The sequence below is a fragment of the Protopterus annectens genome, chromosome 8.part0 (assembly GCF_019279795.1).
Source record: "Protopterus annectens isolate FY-2018-M chromosome 8.part0, PAN1.0, whole genome shotgun sequence".
NCBI lineage: Eukaryota > Metazoa > Chordata > Ceratodontiformes > Protopteridae > Protopterus > Protopterus annectens.
In genome coordinates, this window is record NC_056741.1 from 1,978,547,158 (window position 1) to 1,978,569,522 (window position 22,365).

Sequence of the window (22,365 nt, forward strand, 5' to 3'; positions counted from 1 at the left end):
AACTCTATCAGTAGCTATGTGAACTCCAACCATTAGGTTGTTGAGTTCAAAATTAGGTATTTAAGCCAAGACTCAGAGTAGCTACTCCATCTTGTTTCTGATATAAACTTTGAAGTATTTGCCAAAATATCTCTTGGAGTGGATAAGTCAAAATGATCTTGTGTATTACAAAAAATGTGCATATGTTTAATGTATAACTGACTTGCTCTTCATTGTGAATAACAAATGGGTATCTATTTATGAGAGAAAAAATATGGAGAAAGTCCTAAAATCATGAGAACTTGTTTCTTTGATTTACATCATTCCATTCTATTGCTTCTGTTTAATATTTATACATTCATTTTATCTCAGACTAAGCAAAGCACATGTTTCCTCATGCTTGTGAATATTTTGAAGGTTTGCCTTGATATTTTTACTTGACAAGGAGTTATCCTAGGCTGGAATTGGTCATTTCACTTAATACCACTTCATCAGGTGATTCATTTGAAACCAAAGAAGTGAATGGTACTTAATGATGCTTATCCTATTTAAACGTGCATGTTTCTACAATTTTTAATTAATTTATTTATTTATTTTACATTTGTTTACAGGGAAGTTTGACTGGGCATAGTTGCCCATTTTCAGTGGAGGCCCGGGGAGAAAAGCTCCACACGGTATAAAAAAATACAAGACCCCATGTGCAAACATGGGAAAAGGGTTGAAGATGGATGAATAACAGTCATGCCTGTGAAAAGATTTACAACAATTTAAAAAAAGAAGCTAACTAACTTGTCAAGATTCCCACATGAGCACTAGTAGTACAGTTAGGAGTTAGGAATATTAACAACTTTATTTAAACAGCAATGTTTAACTGAAAAACTCAATACAAAAATTCCATGGACATTAGTATATCTTGTGTTACAAGAGTTTATGTGGGTTAGAAGCTCTGGGTAGGCTTTATAGCAAATCTATAGAGAAGATATGGAGATAATGTACTTAAAGGAGTTAGCCTGAGTTAGAGCATGTACATATCCAAGACTTAGAGACATAGGATTTTAGTTTATTTTTGAAGCTGACTTTGTCTGTAATCTGACTGAAGTGTAAAAGGAATCACCTGCATTATATCTACTTTTGGGTACTACTACCAGTCTTTTGTTGGTGGACCTTAGCTGATGGCTGTTGATGTAGTGGTTGATAAGGCCATCTAGGGCTGGGATTTTGTTGGGGTAATAGAGAATTTGTTGGGCTAAGGTGAGTTGATTTAGGGTAAGTAAGTTAGGTAATTCTAACCAGGATAGTTTCTGAAGGGCATGGCTATGAGATCTGTTGGAAGATTCAGTAGCAAATGTTGCTATCTTGTGATAATAGGTGGATAGTTTTAGCTCACCTTTATTTAGGTTAACTAGGACAGAAGAAGCGTAGAGTACTGTGGAGAGCAGGTGCATTCTTGCTATGGTACTTTTACTATAAGAGGTCAAGTAATTCTTATATCTGTAGAGAGTGCTTAGTTTTTTGTGCACTTTTGTTATGGTTTGAGCTATGCACTTGTCGAATTTCATGTTTTGGTTAATGGTGACACCTAATATCTTGGTGTGTGCAACTGGTGTGATATTGGTGTTTTCAGAGGCAATAATTATAAAACAGAGAATAGGGACTATAGCTTTAGAGGGATGAAAGAGTATAAGCTGTTTTTGTGGTTACATTGGGAGTCTTCTAACCAGGTTTCAGCAGCTGTAAAGGATTCTTGGATTACTTTCTGTAGAAGATGTAGAGAGGGGGCAGAGCAGATTATGGTAGAGCTGTCAGCGTATTGGACTAAGCTTGCCTGAAGGGTGGCTTTATGGAGGTTGTTTGAGAGTATGCTGAAGATCAGGGGACAGAGTGTAGATCCTTGGGGCACTTCTAGGGTGACTGGGAGTAGAGGGAATAGTGTGTCTTACCATTTAACAGCTTGATGATGATTAGAGATATAGGCTTTAAACCATAGGAATACAGAGTTATTAATTTTAAGTTCTGAGAGAACAGTCAATTTGTTATGGGAGACTGTATCAAATGCTTTAAGAGGTCTAAAAAGACAGTTGATACTAGATTGCCTGCATATCACTGTTTAACGTGGTTGGTGAAACCGATAAGGGCAGTGGTGGTGGTGCTGTGACCAGGTAAAAAACTGTTGCATTTTGGCTAGGAGATTGTTATAAAAAGGTAGTCTAGTAATTGCAGGTGTATGCATTTTTCGGGTCTATATTATAACAATGAACGATCAAATGATCGAACGTTTTTATATCGAACTCAAAAGTTCGAATTCATGAAACATCGAACAGCCAGAACAGTGATTTTTTTCCGCAGGGAAAAAAATCGCTGTTCCCAAAAAAAAGAAAAGACAAGACATTAAAACATTGCATAAAGTGGGGGGCTTTGCCCCCCCACACACCCTGATGTGGGGGGGCTGTGCCCCCCACAACCCCCTACTTAAATATACCAACTCCGAGGTTGCACTACAGTGCTGAAAATGGCAAAGTGACGGAAGTGGTCAAACGACTTCTTTCCCAGGGAAAGAATTTGCTTATATGCCACTTCGCAATTTTTCCTTTTCGACATTTTAAGTTCGACCTTGTCGCATTCGACAAAAATGCACCTTCGGTCATCTGATAGGAACCCCATTTTTCAAGGACTTTGCGAGTGGATATAATATGGTTATCAGGCAATGGTTGAATAACTGCGTAGACTTTTCCCCCTTTGTGTAGAGGTATTGTATGAGATTTTCCAGAGGCTTGGGAGATTGACCTGTTTGATTATAGAGATAGAGTATGAGATAGCTATGGCTGTGATTCGGAGTTTTCTGCTGGGAATTTATCAACAGCCAGGGTAGTGGGTCTTAAGTTGTACAGGTATCCAAGGATTGTTCTGGTCTGGACTGGTTGGAAGGAGAAATAGTTTTGGTCAGATCGGGGAGCATGATAGGTTTGGGAGGGGTTGTGGGTGGAGACTTTGTAGATAGATTGAGAATGGAGTTGGTAAAATATTCATTGAATTGTGTTGCAGTGTTTATATATGTGTCAGTGTTTGGGGTTGGGTGCAAGTCTTACCAGGTTGGAGAATTATATATATGGTAGCCCAGAACTTTTGAGGGTTAGATTTGTGCTTAGTTTGTATATTAGAGTAATATTTTTTATCCATTATTTGTTTTTTTTTTTTGCTTTATTTCTTAATTAAAAAAAAGATTGCCTGTTGATATTAGTTTTGTTGTTATACCAAGTGTTCCATGCTTTATCCCTTTGTTCTAGTAGAAGACAGATAATTTTGAATTCTCAGGGGCAGAGTTGGACTTTGAATTATTCTTTTGGGGGGGGCTAGTTGGTTAAGTATGTTCACAAATATGGAGTTAAAGTGGTCTACTGATTTAGGGGGAGGCTAAGTAGGGGGGACCAGTTGCAGTTATTTAGTGCAGTTATTAGGTTATCTGCTCTAATTTTTTTTTTTGTTTGTTTTAATGATTTTTGGGGGAAGGAAGTTTAGCGTATTTCTTTGAAGAGCTATTTTTGGTGGGTTTGATTTGTTGGCTTAGCAGAAAAGTAGGAAGGTGGTCACTTAGTGTCAAGTAGTGTGGCAGAATAGTGTGTCATGGAAGGACGATTAGTGAGGATCCAGTCTGAAAGGGATTATTTTTTGGTAGTTTTGTCAATTCTGGTTGCGGTTTGGATGACCTGAGTGAAGCCATGTAGGTTTTTATGATTAGTGTGGAGAGTTGAATTTTTTAATGTCCAGTCTGTATTAAAATCACCTAATATGAGTGTTTCATGGGGGAGGGATTCCGATGCCCAGTGGGTTATGGATTCTAGTGTATTTGTATTGTCCCGGGGTATGAGCCTAGTATGTTAAGCTGTTTTTGAGAGTTGATTTTTACATTTGTGAATAGGGATTCAGTGTTGTCAAAAGTAGGGATGTTTGTTTATAAGGTCAACCATAACATTATCCTTGAAAATCAAGGTGACACCGCCTCCTCTTTTGGATGTGTGGTCTTTTCTAATTAGGTTGTAGCTTGGTGGGAGTAATTCATTGTCTTTGTTATGTGGCTTAAACCATGTTTCATTGGGGAGCACAATATCCAGGGAATAGATGGATAAAGCTGCATGCAGTTCATCAGTTTTGTTAAGCATATATCTATTGTTAATGTTGAAGATTAGGAGATTGATCAGTAGGTTGTCTGAAGGGAGTTGCGTTAAGTTTGGACTGATTTACATTACCAATTGGCTTGGTTGAGGCACCATGATTTGGATGTGTGTCTCCACTAACTATCAGTTGTGAAGCAATGTTCACAATTGTCTGGAGTTATCTGGTGATGAATAGGACCTTTAGAGGCAATATGCAGAAACCTATATGGGGTTACTTCTATTTTAGTGTAATTGCAGATTGTGGAAGAGATGTGAAATAATGTTTGGGGGAAGGTATGATGGAGTAGATTTGGGTAGGTGATTTACCGCATTGGTTGGGATTGAGGTTATATTGTTACAAGGTGAGCTGTGTTAGTAGTGAGAGAGTTATAATAGATAAGGCATGTAAGGAGTGAATTTTGGACTTGTTTCTGTTTAGTTAAGTGAGTGGGTGTAAAGGGGAAAGTAGTTTGATTGGGGAGGGATGTAGGTTAGAGTTAGACGTGTTGGCTATACAGGAAATTGTTGGTGTGTTTCTGATTGTATGATGATATGCTAGTGACTGAGTTTGTTATTGTGGGTGTGGTATAATTCATTTGCTTTCTGATTGGATGACTTTGGGGGAGGGGTTAGGTGTGATTAGCTATAAATTAAATGAAAAGGGTGGTGGGTGGGAATGGGGGTAGGGGAGCAAAGTGAGCCCTAGCTTAGCCAGGGTGGAGTGGAGTGGTCTGGCTCAGGCAAGTAGAGCTGGCTGTGAAGAAAAAAAAATCAATCAATCAACTGGCAGAGGTAAGTATAGTAAGGATCTTTGTGTATAGGATGGCTATAGGAAGGGAAGCATAGTGTTGAGTAGCAGAGATTCAGGAGATAGTATGCAGGTGAGGCTAAGTAATGAGTAAGCCAGGTGAAGGCTAGAGTATTGCATCCATAGACACAGACCAACACATTTCTCATTAAACAAATTTATCTCTAGTCTTATAAACCATTTGAACATTTATTGGGAGTCACTTATGAGATTGAAAAATGAAAAAAAAAATCAATGCAGGCTTTCAGTATTCTGCTGTTTCCTTTTCAACAAAAGTTTTCCAAACCTCAAAAAAATCATTAGTCCTATAGCATAATTCATTTTTTTTTTGCTTCTCATAAAAAGTGTTTTCTTAATTTTCTTACAGTATTGTTTCTTTATTCCTTCACAGCTTTTCTTTGCAACTCCTCTGTACTCTTCTTTAAATTCCTTGTATTTCACAAACAGTGCTCCCCCTCCCACTTTATTTTTCCTTTAACTTTTCCCTTAAAAATTAAAAGTGAAAAATATATACCTGCTGTGAAATGTAATAATTTTCTCCGAATAGCCATAAATGTTCATCAGCCTGTAATTTTACATTTACTGCTTCTATAGATGGCTGTACTCCCAAAGTCTATTCTTTTATTAAATTCATAATATGCTGCTGCCAGAACATCGTCTTTTATATTTTACAACTTTTCAACATTTCTCATCCCCACTCTTCCCATACTTTATTCCTAACCACTCTTTCTGAAAATATTTAAACTATTTTCCTTTTACATGTAGTTCCCACACCCACCTACCTTTACTTACATTCAAACCTAAGCTCCCTCTACATTAATTCTGTTTTTGGTTACTCATACTACTGTTATAAGACAGTATTAATGGGAACTTGTAGTCATATGTATGTATATCCATTTTTATTTACTTCCTTTTTCTTGCCACAAAAATTACTGTTGACATCCCCCATAAATACCATTGAATTATAAGTAAACTTTAACTTCAGTTTCTTTCTTTTGATATTCCAGGAGCATAGTATGTCATAACTCCAAAGCTCTTCCCATTTTTAGTAAAACAGGTCATATTGCCCACTCTCTTTGATGGATAAATAACTTCTTAAAATATCATATCAACCTTTACCTAGAGAAAATCATTATTGTTGAATGTTCATTTCCAAAAAATCCAAATATTTTGCATATCCAGGAAGTGGTGGTGTATTTTCCTTTCGCAGAACCCTTAAACCTTGTGTCTTGCAGCAAACAAATGTCTACAGTGTCTGTCATAACATTCTAATGCCACACATCTCTTCCTGAATACTTTTAAACTGTCAGCAGTAAAAGACAGAATTCTCTTCTAAATAAATGTTGATAGGTTTGATGTCTTTTTCTTTCTAATTCTCATTTATTGTGTTTTAATGTCCTTTTCTGTAATTCCCATGCCTCCCCATGGAAGTTTCTAGAACACAATCCCCACCCTGTTCTAATAGCCATAATCTGTTTTTATTTTTTACTTTAAATTTTTCTCACCTTTTTCATAATCATATCTCATAATTTTTACACTTTTCGATGGTTCTCTTTTCTTTCTCTTTTGATATTCACCTAAAAGTCGATCTTTTAATTTAGATCATAGGAAGTTACTAGGCTATTGGCCCTGAGGCTCTTAAAAGCCTAGCCAAGAATTTAGTCCATTTTCCAACAAGTCAGCACCTGATACCCCTGTCCAGCAGGGACACAGATGTAATTTCAGGGGTGTATTTTCTGTTCCCCATCCGGTTATCCAGGTTGCGTTTAAAAAGGGTTAATGAGGTACTCTGCTTGATGTGGACAAGGGAGTCTGTTTCATGGAAGTTGGAGTCTCTGGGACACAACTCTGCCCTGCCAGAAAGTCCTATTGGTGTTATAGACCAGTTTGAGGTCACTGTGCTTGTTACTTGAGTGAAGCCTGACTTGTGGATATGCAGCAGTCCCATCAAGGCAGGATCTGAGATTGCTTTGTATGCCAAACACAGGTAACCTCTGAGGAGTCTGTATGAGGCTAAAGGCCCTGTCCCTCTACTCAGTCTGTCTGTGTAGGGTAGAAATTTGAGGCACTGGATTCTCTTGGTGAGGAACCTCTGGTCTCTCCAGCTTCTGCATGTGCTTTGTCAGGTACATGCTGAAAGGGGCATTGTACTCAATACTGGGTCTTATAAGGGAAGAATACAGGGATGTTATGACCATCTTGTCTCTGGATGAGATACCTTTACTAATGAAGTGGGCAATGTAGAAAGCTTTCCGTACAACGGAGGCAATATGGTGGTCAAAAGTCAGTTTGCTATCAACCTGGGTGCCCAAGTCCCTCATGACTGATTACATGCTTAGGACCTTGTTATTAATGCAATAATTTATGGGAATGTCACTCTCCCCAAAGGGGATGATGATGCATTTTTTTGCATTCATTTAGAGGCCATGTGTCATTTGTTTGGGTGAGACCCTCTTGGAGAATGTCCACATCATTAGGGGAACTGATGACAGCACTCAGCTTGCAGTCATCTGCAAACTTGGTCAGCCATAGCCCACTGGTTTTGGCCAGCACCTCAGTAAAGTGTATCCCAAACCACAGAGGCTGCAAGACTGATCACCAGGGTTCACTGCTCATTACAGGTTTACTGCTTGGGGTGGCTTTCCCTATTTTGACCAGGTGGGTTCCATCAGTGAGCCAGTTTGCTGTCCATCTGGTAACATATGTATTGATGTGTAGTTGAATGAGTTTATCTATTATACCCAAGTCGGAAATAGTATTGAAGGCTTTGGCCAGGTTAAGGTAGGTGGTGTGCACCATCTTCCCCTCATCCATGGCTTTGGTGACGGTCTCAAATAAGTCGACCAAATTAACAGGCATGACCTCCCCTTGACAAAACCAAACTGTGTAGGATCTTGTGTTTCGAGGTTGCAAATGTCCTTGTCAATGAGGTCTGTGATAATCCGATCCATGGCATTTCAGATCAGACTAATTAGGCTGCTGGGTCTATAATTTCCTAGATCGGTGGATGCTCCACCTTTGTGCAAAGGGATGACATTAGCTGTCCTCCACTTGGCTGGGATGAAACCAGTACTTAGATTTTGGTTGAATAGTGTGCATAATGGTGCTGCAAGTTCCTGCCTGAGTGCATGTAGGATGCAGTTTGGGATGTTATCGGGTCCCATGGAAGCTGTATTTTTTGCCTTTGAGAGGGCAGTGATGACTTGCTCCCTAGAGATAAAAGGGGGGGGGGCAGGTGCTGGGAGGGATGTCCTGATTTACTGATGGGGAACAGTGGGGTGAAGTTTTTACTGAACCTGTCTGCCAACAGATTGGCTATGTCTACAGCGTTTGTGTATCTGGTGTCCTTGACCACCAGTTCTGAGCAGATATGAGTGCTTCCTTTGAGATTGTGGACATATGTGAAGAAGGTCTTATGAGCGTCTTTAGTAGATGTGGCCAGTTTGGACTCAAAGTTTGCTTTGGGGTATTTCAGTAGTGCTCTAAGTTCAGGCTAAGGAGAGATTGCTTCCAATTAGGCACTTGCTCCTCCTTAGTCCGGGACAACTATTTTTTCCATTTATTATAAAGTTTATGTATTGCAGATGTCCTCCAGACAGGTTTACTCTTCTTGAGGAGGAGGATTTTGGCCTGTTGGATATTCCTGATTCCATGCAGCTATATTTGCTTGCACTTTGGTTTAGGGGTGTACATATGTGGCAGTTCCTATGGAGGGGGAGGGGGCTGTGAAGCTGTTTATACCTTCCCTCAGAAGGTCTATTCTATTATTCCCTCAGAAGGTTGTAATCAGCTTTGGAGAAGTTTTTTGTTTGACCCAAACTGGGAGGTGGGGGGGGGGGGTCAGGAGAGATGGTGACTCAAAAGTGACCTCTTTGTGCTCAGAGCTTATCAGGGAGGATGACACTGTAGGGATACTACAGTGGTTACTCATATTGGTTAATACCAAGTCCAAGATTTTTTCACCTCTTGTGGGGGTGTCGACCAGCTTGTCCAAGGCATTTGCATTGATGAAATCAAGGAATCTCTGGGCATTTCTGTTTTGGCATGAGTAGTTCTTCAGTCTGTGGTTGGATAGTTAGTCACCCAGGATCAAGGTAAAGGGTTGAATCCTGATAGATTCAAAGAGGCCTAGATAGGTGGAGTGGGCATCCTGAGTCAAAGTTGAGGGCCTATAGCTGGCTATGATTTAAATAGGGGGTCTTGTCAATGGTTAACTGCACCTGGAGTGTTTCCTGTGCCTCATACTGTTTGGCCAGCCTGGAGGTGTGTATTTCTTTTATTTTTATATATATATATATATATATATATATATATATATATATATACATATATATATATATATATACATATATATATATATATATATATATATATATATATATATATATATATATATATACATATATATATATACATATATATATATATATATATATATATATATATATATATATATATATATATATATATTGCAACTCTACCTCCTTTTGCTTTGCTGCCCATGGTTTGAGGTCTGAATGTATGATAGGATGAGTAACCACTTTTTCTTCTCTTTATGCTTTTTCATCTGTAAATCATTTGTAGATGTTTTACTATTTTTTCTCTTACATGTTTCATAGTATATATATATATATATATATATATATATATATATATATATATATATATATATATATATATATATAACATTTTTTTTTACAGTCAATCCAAAACTGCAACTGTTTCCCACATGTCAGCATTCCATACTGTTTGTATTGAGACTTAAAATGTCCTGTGTGCCCACAAAAAAAAAATCTAGGCTGATCCGTAAATCTTGGCAAAATATATTATTTTTGAATAAAGATCTGGTTTGATATGTAGCACATCATACTACTTTCCCACCTACCTGGCCAAATTCCTATTGTGTTGACTGTTTTTCTCAAATCTGATTTGATTGAAAAGTGTATTTGTAGTTACTGACTTGATAAACATTTTTAATGCTACTTGAAGAATTCATCATCTGTTCATGAATGGTAAATTGCATAATGTTCTGTAGTGTCTTACCCTTTTTATCTTCAAGAACATTGCAGCACTTGTATGCTAGAGGTTATAACCCACAACTATTGCCCCAGTCAGTTATGATTGCCAAGAAGTTATTAATTTTGTCAGAGCAGATAGGAAAGATGCCAGAGGTGGTAGTAATTACTATAAAACACAATTTCCATTGTGTGCATATGTAGATCATACCTCTCCACATCTTTACTCAAGAATTCTGGTCAAAGATAAAAGTAATAGTGAAACAAAGGATCGAAGTTAGTGATAGATTGTAAATATTATTCTTATGAACTTAAGTTGCTAGAATAACTGATTTTGTACTTGCATGCATTTTCTAAAGAATATCAGATGTGAAACTCAAATGTTTACCATTATTTGGCCGCTATCCTCTATGATTTGCCAAGAACCACAAAAATATGAGACAAATCTGGACAGTCTACAAAATTCTGGAAAGATGAGATGTATGGTGTGTGTCTCTGCACACATTTTTGTTTGCATAGAATGATGAATGTCATGAACAATTTGGTATATATTATGAGCAGATTATATGTTAAAATAACTCTTCTGTGTTAGATGTGCTCAGAGTAGAGGTCTGAATAGTATTCCTTAGAGGATAGTACAAAGTTACCTCAACTACAGGGAGAAGACAGAAGTTTGACCAAAATGTAATTCTAAGTACGGACCCTGAGGCATATAAATTCATGCAACAAGGCAAAGGCTGCATGCTTATTGGTGATGTATATAAACATGAATATATTGCATTCATCAGGACCTTACATTTACCTTTGAAGGAGTCATTTTTGTTATATTTTGTGACTCTGAAGATTACACAGGTGAAACTAAAAGAAAAGAAGGAACATTAGAGCATGTAGGTGATGACATTTTGTACAAAGAAAACACAGATTGAGGGAATAGAATATGATATTACTTCAGCATCCTCCACAGTTGTACTCTATTTAAAACCAATAGCTATTGTACAAATGAAGCTTTTGTTATTTTCATTAATGGTTATTGTTTTTTTTAATGTGAAAAGTGAAATGATTTTAGGTGTTGTATGTTCTGAAATATCAGTTGTGACTTTAATACTTTAATGATTGAGACTACATTTAACAATTGTCCTTAGAATTGCATGTTTTAAGTCAGTGACGTTTCACTTAGACATCCACCATAAGTTGTCTCCATCAAAAAATGCAGCAGTGTTCTTATGTAATGAAGTTTTATGTCAATGGGTTTTATAATTTCATTCCAAAAAAAAAACAAAAAAACTAAATCCTGCTACATCTAATTGTGCTTCCGTGACCTTTTTTTCTTATTTGCCTGTCCTGCTCTATCAGTTGATTCCAGCTGCAGATGTTCATCACTTACTGCCTGCAAATCATTCATTTCCTTCAGTTGCTATATTGACCATCATTTTCAGAAAGAAAAGGCTATATTCAGTTTTGATGCACATATTTTAAACAGCTGTTCTCCATTGTTCACAACTTCTGCACTTTGGCACCAGTAACTTCCCAGGTTTCCTGGCTAAATTGTTCCTTCACAGTTTAATTATGATTTTGTCTCCCCAAAACAAGCCACAGACTAGCAAGTCTAACAAAGTGAACAGTAAATGAATACACAAATACTTGTCTTAACTGGAAAATATCCTAATTTGTCTGAAGCTGATTAAATTTACAGTATGTTTCAGGCTCTGCAGATAAAAATATCATGTCTCATTTCTCAATATTTCATCCCTGTGTCTGTTCAGAGAGATGTGTTGTTTTAAGCTTGATACACCATTCTAACCATATGCGTTGCAAAAAGTCCATTTGCTGAAAATGCTTATGATATTATTGTATCCCCCTTATTTATTTGCATTTCTTGATCAGGAAAATGCAATTCGGCACAGTGTCCTCTTTTCAGTAAAGGCCCAGGGAAAAAGGCTCCAGATGATGCAAATTAGATAAAGATTTACACATAGTATACGAAAAAAAAAATGCATTTCACCATTGTATACAGCCTAGTGAATAGAGAAGTTTTGTAGAAGTGTATTATAGAAACATTATAGAAAAGTCTTTCAGTAGTATTTTAAAAAGTCTGCATAGTAATGGAGTAATTACTCATTAGTGCAATGACACAGATACAGATTTTCTTTTTGAGCAAAGGAAGATGATGAGCATAATTCAATATACAGACTTACATTTCAGCAGGCAGCAGATAGCATTGTATATATACGAACATAAATTTCAGTGGGTCAGTAGCATTGCATACTTCTGTAGGCACCTTCTTAATAAAGGCATACAATAGACCTAAATTTGGAGAAAAGAAGCATTCTTTTATGCTTTAGTTTTTTCTTTTTTTTTTTCTTTTAATGCTCATCAGCAGCTGGTGTGCTAGTAAAGAGTGGTCTCAGAAGGCCTAGAAGTGATGGAAACTGTGAAGGAGGAGGAGATGGAAGGGAAAAGATTCTATAGGTGAATGTAAGAAGGATGAAATGAGTGGGTAAGTGGGGGGTGCAATACTCAGTTATGGTGAGTGAGTACAAGAATAGAGAAAAAAGGTTGTGAAAAAGAGATGAGAGGGAAGTAGTTGAAGGGTGAGAAGAAGAGTGGAATTATAATTTAGTCTAGGGGTACTTGTTCACAGTTTGTGCAGGGCAGAGCCAGAGACTCTACAGGTGTGACTTTAGCTTCTATTTAAAATGTTTGATGTGTTCTGTTTTCAGATAGGTATGGAGTTCCATCCTCTGGTGACATAGTTTGAGACTGTCACCACCTGTACTGTTGGATTTAACAACGTGGAGCAGTATTGAGGCTGACCAAAGGGGTCTGTTTGTTTTATATGGCTGGATCAGAGTTGATAGAGATGGACACTTTGTAGATTTATAGATCAGGTTATGAGTAGTTGGAAGTTGGGCGTAAGAGAGTAAATGTGGTAGTTCGAGCCAGTTTGAGTGCTAGGCAGCGGTGTTTTTTTTGTGGGTGATTTACTGCACATTTTGATACTTTGTGATAGCATTGCTCAAACTTTGAGGGCTGAGAGACTTGTAAGTCAATGAAAATAGGAGCTGCTTAGAGAAGTGCTGTGAATAATAGGGGCAAGTGTTTTCTGATTTGATCAGCGTGGAAATGTTTGACTCAGTAAAGGAAACCCAATTACTGATGAGATTTCTTAACTGTTTTTCAATTTGTAGACAATTTTTAAGCTATTGTCAATGTAGACTGGTATGTGAGAACTTTTCAGTTTTTGGCTTTCTCCTGACTCTTGCCTTGTGTGGGAAAAGAATGATTGCAGGGATCTAGTGATTTTAATTGCAAAGTTGATTGTACAGATTATTTTTTGTACTACAAAAAATGTCGAGTATTTACCAAGGTACTTTTCTATTCTACATAGAGTGGCCCCATTTCCAAAGGACTTGCTCTTAATGTAAGTGACATACTGTGGTGCAACTCTGCCTTGATTCCAAAAGACTTGTTCTAGGTATAAGTAACTTCAGATTAACGGTTATCTGTAAACAGGCCTACACTTGGGGGGGGGGGCAATTCCAAAACACTTGTTCTAGTTGCAAGTGACTACAGATTAAGGTCTGTCTATGAACAGGCTTACACTTGGGAGGGTGCACAGTTTCCAAAAGACTTGCTCTTGGGGTAAGTAAGTTGCATAGTCTGAGAGCAATTCTCTGAGTAAGTGACTTACTCCAAAAGCAAGCCTTTTGGAATCTTGCACAGTACATCTGTCTTTGCCATTGATTTGTCCTCGTCATTGTGTATATACTGTTTTTTCATTTGTGCATTTTTTCTCTGTTTTTAGTCTTTTTGTGCTTTTATTTTGTTTTGCTCTGCTCGGTACTATCTCAGGCTGAGCCTGAAAATGGTCTGTAAGGATCAGTGCTTTACCCTGGTTAACAACTGAATAAATTAAACAAACAAAATGCATTTTCAACATTGTTCACAATTCTTTCTAGTCTTTTTAAACAACAGAAAGTTTTTCATGCTCTTCCCTAGAGTTTTTGTCTGTAGGTAAGGAAGCAGTATTTTTTGTTTCACATCCTGTTCAGAATATACTTCTCTGAAGTCAAGCTTAATGTAGAAGGTATTTCACTGACTAAGTTTGCTAACGACTGCAGGTTGCAGGCAATCACTGATCATTTTTGAAGTCACCATCTCCCCTGACCCCCCCCCCCCCATTAGGGTCAAACAAAAAAACTCTTCCAAAGCCGACTACAATCTCCTTAGAGCAGGTATAAGCAGCTTCACAGCCACCGTCCCTTCAGTCAGAACTAGCACTAATGTCTAAGCCTACACCAGAAAACTGTATGAGCACCTACATAGTTGTATGGACTCTGCAATACCTGACAGGACAAAATCATCTCCCTCAAAGAAGAGTAAACCTGTCTGGTGGACAGCAGCAATAAACAAACTCTATAATAAAAGGGGAAAAATTGCTGTCCAGGACCAAGAAGGAGCAGGTGCCAAGTTGGAAGCAATCTCTCCTTTCTGAACAAGCAAATAAGGTCACTGGTGAAATTCTTTAAGGCTAACTTCAAGTCCAAATTGGCCACATCCACTAAGGACAGTCACAAGGCCGCATTCACATATGTCTGCAATCTCAAAGGTAACACCCAAATCTGCTTTGAACTGGTGGTCAATAACACCACATACACAAACGCCACAGATATAGTCAACCTGCTAGCAGACAGGTTCAGTGAAAATTTCACCCCTTTTCAGTAAACCAGGACATCCCCAGTACCTGCCCACCTCCCCTCATCACCAAGGAGCAGGTCCTTATTGCCCTCTCAAAGGCAGAAAATACGGTCTCCATGCGACCAGATAACATCCCTGGCCATATCCTACATGAAATAAAACTAAAAGTAATAACCAGTGCCACGATGTTCTGAAACACTTGAATGTTTAATTACACAATGCTAGTATAAGAACTTTCACCCACTAAAGCTTCTTCAGGCAAAACAGTTCAAGGCTAAAACAATTCTATTTAAATAGTAAACCTATTAGTAACATGTGACTTCAATAATTTTAAAGGTACACTATGAGAATGGTTCATTAGATGTAATGAATGAAATTAACTGGGCACAATGCACTTTAAATATTTAATTGGTTCACTGATGCATATTAACTGATGGTTGGGATTGGTCAGAAGTAACTATAAAAGCTAGCATTTATTAAATGGAAATGTTCTGATGAAGTCTACTCTGGTGTAGATGAAAGCGCTTAACTTTTTATACTTGTGTTATATTCATTAAACAAGTGATGTGGAATTACAGAGGAGAGAAGTGAATCCTTTCATTTTGAGCAGCAAATGGAGATATTATTGTTTATTGTGTGGACTGTTGCTGACGGTGTTTTTTACATTACTTCAATAATTCAATTAAGAACAATAAACACTATTGAAACACATTTAAAATAAGAGATATGTAAAATTATATATAACAATGTAAAATTATATATAACAACATCAAATCTGATGTATACAAATATATTATCATATTTTATTCCTTATTTCCTTTAAAATTGGTTTTAAAGTGAAGTTATCATTTAGCTGTGGTGGTCGATGGGCTTCAGATCTTAAATTCTGGTTCTGAACAAGTGGGTCATCTCTCAGGGACGAACTGTCAGTGTGGTAGTTCCCCTGGGTTGATGATTTCCCAAAGAACACTATAATGCATTTTCTTTTTTAGTTTTAAGTTTCACTCCATGATTTTGGCACCAATTCATGAGGCAAACCTTCCTGCAGGGTGGCTGTCATTTAGGGATTCGATGACTGCTCCTAGCTTGCAGTCATTTGCAAACCTAGTCAGCCAGAACTGTTTGGCATTGTCTTTTACTTCATAAAAGCAATGTAAAAGTAATTACTGCAGAGTACTGGAAGGGAGTAATGCCCTCTGATAAATGACAAGTAGTTGGAAAGGGGAGGTAAAGAAGGGCTGGCTACCAACATGAGATGAACGAACTTGAATATGCTGGCCGTGTTGCATTAACTTATGAGAATTTGAGTTTTATATCCTCTAGTGGGAGGGACCTCTATTTGACATTTTTCAGAAAGACAATGTCCATGCAAAAATTTCATTGGGTGATGTCTAAACTCTAGAGTGCATTAGTGTCCTAGTTAACTTACCTGATCATGCCATGAGTAATAAATTTAGTTGTAGAGGCCCAGAATTCTCTACTGCTCTCTAGGGTGTAGTATTCATTGTGTTCTTTTCAATTTCAAAACAGAGAAGTTCAGTTTCTAAACAGTTCTTGGCCAAGGATTTCATGCTTTCATTATGCTGTTTCTTGCTGTTAGAGGAATTGCAGACTTGACACATTAGGTAATTGTTTACTCCATGAGAGGGGCCATTACCTCTCTGGCTTGTAGTAGAGCATTTACAGTACTTTGCATGTCTGGTGCTCTGAAAACACTTCTTTGAATACTGAGGTTGTGATATTGATTTCAGACTTCCTGCTCATGAGGTCAGATGTCAGCCTTTTTTCCCACGTGCTTGATGTAGCTGATGCAGCTATGTGAAATTTGTATATACATGATTTGAGACCTAGCTCACCCCCAGGAAGGGGAGAGTAGCACAACTTTTTAGAGCTTAATTGTAAGCAATCTCTGGTGGCAGATCCCCTTTAACCATAAAGGGGTTTATGTCATTGTAGTAATCCTTCTGTGACACCCTCTTTCTATAAGGATGAGACTGCATGCTTCTCTGTTGTATATAATTTGGCAAACCTGTTGGACATCCACCTGCCTGAAAAGTCTAAGAAGTGAGGTGGTCTTTGTCAATGATACATTTTGTGATGACTGTAGCTGATGGTAATTTGAGTGCCTTGAACAAGCATTCCAGGAAACCTCCCAGTGGGATCCTAACACTTACCACAAAGGTGGCTCATGGTACTAGACTGCTGAACCATAGCTTCTCTTAAATGATGAAAATAAAAACACTAAATGCTTTTTATTTGTGTGTGTGTGTGTGTGTGTGTGTGTGTGTGTGTGTGTGTGTGTGTGTGTGTGTGTGTGTGTGTGTGTTTTAAGTAGTTGACCTTCCATTCTCATTCTTGGGTGTGTGTGTTGAGTTTGATTTCTGTTGAAAACATGTCTGCTTATTCAGCTGGGCTGTTTTTTAAATCAACCCAGTCTGCCAGTCCATGATTTGTGGAATTTTCAGTTCAGTGGTGCCACTGCCGACCAGTATGTAGGACAGTATGTTTACATGCTGACAGCTAATAGTGTGTGTATGTGTGTGTGAGGGAGACATATTGGCGATTAGGGGAGCTATGCTGGATAATGTTATGTAGTTATAAAAGCAACTAAGTGTTTAAATGCTGACTAGTGATTTGGATTTGGTGCCTTTTGGCCATCATTGGTGAAACAAAATGTGATCTGTACAGTGGCTCAGTAACTCTAGAGTCAGATGCAAGTTAAACAGGCAAAAATAATTACACTACAGTCAAAAGCACAGATTCACAGAATTCACCTGTTCCATGTACCTCTCAACAACATTGTGTAAGAACTCTAAAGAAAGCCAAAATAATGGGGGTGTTGGGAGGGGAGAAAGGTCCAAATGCAAGTACAATGTTTGCTCCTTGAGGGTGACCATCGGCTGTACCAGAACCTCGCCTCTCATTCACTGGGCATTCCTTTGCTCCCCGGACTTTCTTTGACCTGTGCTCTTAGGCAATAAGGAGACCGAGGGTATTATTGCGACATGATATTACTATTGAGTATGTTATTTTATGTTATCATATCCTAACTCCCCACCATTTAATGTCCAGGAATGGACATGCAGTGGGAACCTGCTGGCATATCATACTCACCTGCATACAAATTCAATCAATGCCCCCAGTGATTCTCCTTTTCAAACACCCCCCCCCCCTCTGTATGTTCACAGCCTTTGCTAAAAACCAGTCAGCAGACACCTAATGCACAAATAGAACTCTGAAAATCTAAGGAGTAGTGATAGCTTTAACCCTCTGTACCGTGGCACTAGCTAGACACAATTTTTAAATATTCTACTTCACTTCATTTACTGAACGATAACTCTGAAATTCTAATGTCTGGCATATTTGACTATATTCCTCAGAAAATCAAAAAATTTGAGAGGTCAAAAATATGAAGCAAACTTCAGGACATTCTGCAAAATCCAGAACAGTTGTACATGATTTGCTCTACTGGAAAACACTGTTATTGAAGTGTATCTGAATACTGTTGCCTATTGATTCCATAAAATTCCATTTGGTTCTGTTGTAGCACAGCAGTTTTTTGCTACCTCAATACCTAAGCATACAAATAAACTGAAGATAATATATGCTGAATTCCATACCAGTGATTAGTATAAAGGTACAGGCAAGGAGAAAAGGGATAGAGGATTGCTAAGTGGAACACTGGCTCTGGTAGAGTTTTAGTAGTCTCTAGAACAGAAGCTACTGTTATAAAAGGGATAATTAGCAGGGCATATAAAATACTGCATGATGACTGTAAGAATCGTTCAGAGGAATTTAGAAAAGATTGAGAAGGGACTACAAAGGCAGTTTACAAAGGAACAATGGGGGACATCTGTATGGCTTCCAAGTATGGAGGAAATGCCAGAAGGTGTACAATTTTTGTTGGGAAGTATTTGTTCAGATAATTTTATACCCAAAGTAGACTTCAGAGAATTGTTTTTCTTGGGTATAGCACATGCTTGAGGTGTGATGGAAAAAAGAGAGGTAACTGGGAATGCATTTTTTTTGTGAGTGTAATGAGATGGAAGATTTTAAAAAATCCCTACAGAGCACTCTGTTTGAAATACTGGAGTAGAAGATGACTGTAACTAAGGAAGTAATTCTTTTGACATGGGACATAGGATCTGAATTGCCTATTCATACTAAGGCCTTACTATGTTTAATGCTATTGGCTGTCAAAAAAAGCAATTACTAGAAAATGGTAGCCACAGTCTTAACCAGCTGTAATTGAAGTACTGATTATTGTAAAGGACACAAAAGGACCAGCTGTGGGATCTTTATCAAAGGGAAGGAACAAATTACATTAAAAGAAATGGAATTTGTAGGAACAAATAATGCAGAATAATGTTCTGGAGGAGTGATGTTTATGGTGAGTCAGGAATTGAGGAAATTAAATAATGTTAGACTGAATATTTGTTAAACTGAGAAAAGCATATATAGAATGTGTAATACATGAATATGAAAATGTTAATTGTTCTTTTCCATTAATATATTCCTGTGTCTTTAGAGATAATGTAATAATTTTTTTGAAAAAAGAAGTAAGCCATGTTACGAGCAGATTGGCACAAACTTCTGCTGTTTATCATCCTCTTGGAGGAAATAAAGTATCTTCCAATATTTGGCTTTGCTGTTCTATTGATCTCACCTGAGATATAAATATATTCCATTCCATTGGTAAGCAAAGAGAATTACAGTAGGTGGCTATATACATATGATTGTAGAATATCTGATGTCTTTGTTTACAAGGCAGTATAAAAAACAGTAATGGTAAAGTTGACATGACCTACATTTATATTACATAAACTGTCAGTTGCAGTCATGCATTGTAACAGAAAAAGTTCAGAGCCATTTCATTTTAGATGTATTTCACAGTGTTCTTTTTGTTTAAATTATAATCATTGTAAAGATTTAAAATGTTAATTTACCAGATTTAGTGGAGTACACTTGACTTGTGTGAAGGGCAGACAGGTGTGTGTGTCTTTGCGTATGTTTGTACTCATGTCTACAGATGAGTGGGGTACATATGTGTGAGTAAACTATGAAAATATTTATAAAAAGAACACACAAAAAAACTCTATAGCTAATCAACAGAGATGTTAGAAAAAACTGTGACTAGCCTCCACATCACATTTAAAAAAAAAATGGCAGCCTTGTGTGTGTGTGTGTGTGTGTGTGTGTGTGTGTGTGTGTGTGTGTGTGTGTGTGTGTGTGTGTGTGTGTGTGTGTGTGTTGAGGGGGAACCATGGTTGATTATCTCTAAGAGCCCTAGAGACAGACAACAGATGCTAATCAGGGAAGAGGTTCTGGGTATTCTTATTGAATTACATCAAGGTTTCTTTGTTATGGTTGATGTCTCTACCAAGAAAAGGCAGATGACTAAGCATTCTTCTGTATGCCCTAAGGATTTGCAAAAGAAATGACAGGAGTTTACTTGGGGCCTGTTTAATGCCTTAATGGCCCTGAAACCTCCCCAAGGGGTTTCTTTGCCTACTCCCCCCTCAGACTTCAACTCCTACCAAATGGCCTAAGGAACCAGATTCCTCAGATGAGGTTTGAGTCTGATGAAAGGTCCTTGACTTACTCCTCCCAGATGCTTTTACCTTTGGCTTATGGCTCTGATGAAGAGGAGTCCATTAGCCTTGAGTCACCTTTAAGGGCTTTTGTTTTAGGAACACAATAGCCAGAATGATGGAATACTTTAAATGGGATTCTTTGCAGGTGTCTGATATCCAGAAAACGTATTGGGAGCTGCTTCAGGTGGGCACTCCTAAACCTTCTGCAATACCTCTTGTGTTGGCTGCTTTGTTAGACACCTTTATAGCTGCTTCTAAGTTTCCTGATTTTCAGCCTCCTGCTCCAGGGAAACCTGACCTGTTCTATGGGGGTTCTTGAGGATTGCCAATTCTTATTTGTGTCCTTCTGCTGACACTGCTGTGGTGCCTGTGTCCTTTGACAAGCCATCTAAGCTTTTTCCCTCTCCCAAGGCCTGCCTTCAGATAAGGATAGTAGGGTGGTAGAGAGGATTGGAAAGAAGGTCTTTACTGCTTCTACTTTGGTCTTTTGGGCCATCGATTACCAGACCACATAACCAGATATGGCCTGGCCTTGATTGCTCAGTTTTATCTTCTGACATCCTTGCTTCTGAGGGTAGGTATTTGGGGTTCTAAGTCTCAAGTGGCTTGTTACGCCTTTAGTGTAGCAATGAGACTGCTGATGCCCCTGCAGAGCTGCTGCCTTTGAGTCTGTCATGAGGTGTTAACTCTTGGCTTTGACTACAGTCTGTACCTGAGGACATTAAGGTGAAGTTGCTGGATACTCCTTTGGATAATAAAAATCTCTTTGGGACCACTACTACTGTTAGCCTCTTCTCCTACTATAGCTTCTCAGGCTCCTGTGGCCCAGAAACCTCCTTTATCTAACAAGGCTGCTTCTCTTTGATATTTTGCCATACCTACCCCTTGGCCAGGTTCACCGTGTCCCTTTGTTTTTCAAATGGGAATCTCATCACCTCAGATTCTTCATTTCTATCATCCATCAGGGTTACTTCATGGTTTGGAAGTCCCTCCCACCTTTTTCAGGGATTCCACACCTTCCTCTACAGCAACTTCCTTATCTCCCAGAGGTCCTTAGGTCCCCAGTGGACCAGGGAACTGTTCCTTTCCAAGTAGGAAAGATATTTTACTTCAGAATGTCTCTGGTTCCTTAAGAAAAAGGCATTTGGAGACTTGTTCTGGATCTCTCCTTGCTCAACATCTTACTCAAGGTTCCTTCTTTTCAGATGCCTACTCTTCAAATCTCCATTTCCTCTTTTACTACCCCAGCCTTTTCTGGTGTCTTTGGATTTGAAGGATGCTTACCTAGCTTCATATTCCTATTCACCCTCATTTATGGATATTTTAATGTTTGTTTCTTCCTCTCATTTTCAGTTCTCTACTTTGATCTTTAGCCTCTCTACTGCCCCGAGGGTATTCACAAAATGCCTATCTCCTGAGATTGCTTTTTGCAGACTCCAAGGTATTCAGATTTTTCCTTATCTAGATGACTTGTTGCTTCAGGCACCTTCTCCTAGTTGCCTGTTACAGAATATGGAGTTTACCATCTCTCTCCTTCAAAGTCCGGGGTTCACTATCAACTTCTGAAAGTCTCTCCTGACTCCCTGTCAAGATCTTGTGCATCTGGGCTGCAGGATTCAGACAGTGCCAATGTTGGCCTCTGTTCTACCTACAAAAGTTTTGTCCTTGACCACTTTTTTCAATCTCTTCTTCTTCTAACTGCTGTTCAAGCCAGAGTTTTATCGAGCCCGGAGATTCATGGCCTGTTCTATTCCAATGCTCCCTCTTGGCAAACTGCATATACAGAAGCTTCAATGGTACTTTGTCATTTTGACTTCAACATTGACACCCTCTGGATTTCAGAGTGCCTTGTCCAAAGTGGGAAATCAAGTGATGGATTCACCACCTTAACCTCAACCCAGGCCTGCCCTTTCAGCCTCCAGTTCCTTCTCAAGAACTGCTTAATGAAGCCTCAGAGATGGGTTGGAGTTGGGGGGGGGGGGGCTTCTTGTGGTCCCCAGAAAGTTCAAGGTCTCTGTCTCCCCATTAAGAAGTCAGACCATATCAACATCAGAGAGATAAGAGCTCAGAATTCTGAGCCTTCAGGCTTTTTCACCCCATGCTCTCTCCAAGCCCTCTAA

The 22,365-nt window shown here is 38.4% G+C and overlaps 1 protein-coding gene across 4 annotated transcripts in view; it reads left to right on the plus strand.

Annotated features, from left to right (window-relative positions):
* The window catches only part of KIFC3 (kinesin family member C3), a 663,225-nt gene that overhangs the window by 222,089 nt on the left and 418,771 nt on the right, over positions 1–22,365 (plus strand). The gene's annotated exons all lie outside the window — the stretch shown is intronic.